Genomic DNA, 2934 nt, shown 5'->3' on the forward strand with positions numbered 1-2934 from the left:
CTCGTTGGCTGTGGGGGACCTTCTAACCTTGTTCAAGCTTCTCGGAACAATGCCATACCTATATTAGCTAATATATCTGTGAAACCATAATTGGATCTTTTGAACAAGACCTGCATTAGTCCACTTACTCCTATGTGGCAGTGGAACAGGCACCAACTCTGGCTCTAGACTAAAATCAGTAGTTACTTCTACTGTATCTTCTTCCATACTGTGTTCAGGTTCCAATGACATCCTTACTGTCATATCCAGATTAGGACCCACTGAGCCAAATGGATCCATACGACAATTCATTGCTGGAGGACCTCTTCATGCATCCCTACCCAAAAACACCTACAGTATAATAGTTACAGTGTCCTCTCTATGCCTTGATGACCCACAGAGTCATGTACACTCTCAAGGATTGTGATTTCCAGCAGTCAGGCACTAAGAACTGTAGACACTCTCCATGCCTCGCATCCTCCACTACTCAGTACAGTAAACCACCACACTGCCTAATCCTTTCCCAATGCTTCAGCAATGACCATACAGGTTTAGATAATCCTTGCCTTTCTAGGCCTGTAGGCTTCTTTCCCTATTTCCATAACACACTTAGCACCGGATCCTGTTGTTGAAAAACCACCAACTCATCCTTGGTACACCTAGGTAAAGGGGAAATATTGCCCTGGTCTGAACTTACATTTGAGGGGCTCTCTTCCTTCACCTACAACTTCACACCTCTCATCCCAACAATAGCCAATTCTGGGTCCAGAGTAGTCCCTCTACTCATTAAATTGCAACTAGCCATGCCGTTGTTATGTTCAATATCATCTGGCTTAACCCTGACCTCCCATGCCAGTGGGTGCCTAGAGAGGGCATCGCTACAGTATTGTACTGACTTGGACAATATTGGACATCAAAGTGAAATGCTGCTAGTTGTGTAACCCACCTTTGTTCAATTTCTCCTAACTTTGCAGTATTCAGATGACACAGCGGGTTATTGTCGGTAACCACCAAGAACTTAGCGCCTAGCAGATAACTCCTAAATTTCTCTGTTATGGCCCATTTCAAGGCAAGGAGTTCCATCTTCATACTGCTATAGTACTTATCATTTTTTCTCAGCATTACTTAACTTTGGATTTGCATAGGCTATCACCCTTCTAAGTCCATCTTGCTGTTGATACAAAACAGCTCCCAAGCCCTAACCATTTGCTTTGCTCTCGATTATAAACAGACTCGCAAAATCAGCAAATCCAAGCACAGATGCACTAATCAGCTTCTCCTTTAAAAGATCACAGGAAACCTGACACTCAGTGTTCCACAGGCTTGCAATCAGCTCACTCACTCTGGCTGAGGGGCCATTTTCAGACAAAAACCTAGTTAATCATGTAGTGGACCTGCAATCTGGGAAAACCCTTTGACACATTCCCTGTAATAACTGCAGAGCCCCAAGAATGATCACAGTGCTTTGAGCATATTGGGCACAAGCCATTGCGCAACAGCAGACACCTTTCCAAGGTCTGTCGCTATACCTTGAGCTGAAATTTGATGTCCTAAAAAGATAACATTTTCCTGGAGAAAATGGCATTTCTCCATTTTGCTGTCTTATGCAGCCATCTCAACACCGTATCGAACCTCTCCAAATACTCTGGAAATGTTCTGGAAAATGCCAAAATATCATCCAAATATACAAGCATTATTTGGAAAAGTCAGTCAGTCATGGTCACCTGCATCAACAGCTGGCTCATTGCAGACTCCCATAGGCATGCATACATGTTTATATAAAACCAAAAGGAGTGGTGAATGCAGTTTTATGCCGATCCTTTTCGTCCACTGCCATCTGATGATAACCACTAGCGAGATCAATAGTGGAGAAAAGCCTCACTCCACGCAAACACACCAAAACTCTCATTTATTTGTGGCAGAGGAAATGCATCTCTTTTGGTCTTCTCATTCAACTTGCGGTAATCGACACAAGCAAATGCTACCATCAGCCTTCCATACACCACTACCAGCGAGGAATATGAGGTAGAGCTCTCTTTAATAACCCCTTTTTTCAATAACTGAGAGAGATGATCCATGACCTTTTTATACTGAGTAGGTGAAATTCTATGGTATGGGAGGTTCACTGGTATATCATCCACCATCTTAATTTTATGTTTCACTGTTTGCATACCCTAGATCGTCATCTCCTACAGCAAAAACACCAGCAGATTTTTCCAGTAACACTCTTAACTCTTTACTCCACTGTACCTGTACCTTAATTTTTTTTCCCCCTTAATAATAAAAACCTTCATTTAAAAGCTGCATTTTGTGTTTACTTGTCTTATCTTTGTCTAATATTTAAATTTGTTTGATCTGAAACATTTAAGTGTGACAAACATGCAAAAAATAAGATATCAGGAAGGGGGCAAACACTTTTTCACACCACTGTATGATTTCAGATGTCTTTAGCAAAAGCCAAATCTAACTAGCAAGATGAAATTACATAGCTCAAGTAGATCACCAGGTGACTTATTTAGATGCAATAAATATTCCACACTTCCCTGTTGACATCCAGTTGTTTCTAAAATCACTTCAGTACAGCATGATCTGTCCAAAATGGACTTCATACATAAAAACATCTATTTATTTGTTTGCTTGATTATGAAAGTTGTGGTTTCTTTTATCATGATTCAGTTAAATTGCAGATTCTAAAAATCTCAAATAAAATCTTAATTTGGAGGGACAACTACAATGTAAAAACCTCTATAAAAACAGGTAAACATAACATAAACCAAATAAAAATTAACCATTTTGTTAATGGGAAACCCTGATTAGTTTTATTTGAGAATTTAATGAATTTACAATCCTGCAGTGTAGAAGCAAATGTAGCCTACTTACTAAATTAGTAAATGCTTATGTATTCCTACGTGTCATTGATAAATGGTATTAAATTAAATCTATTTCTAGTTCAGT

Source organism: Electrophorus electricus, chromosome 16 (genome assembly GCF_041902795.1).
Source record: "Electrophorus electricus isolate QZ-2024a chromosome 16, ASM4190279v1, whole genome shotgun sequence".
Lineage (NCBI taxonomy): Eukaryota > Metazoa > Chordata > Actinopteri > Gymnotiformes > Gymnotidae > Electrophorus > Electrophorus electricus.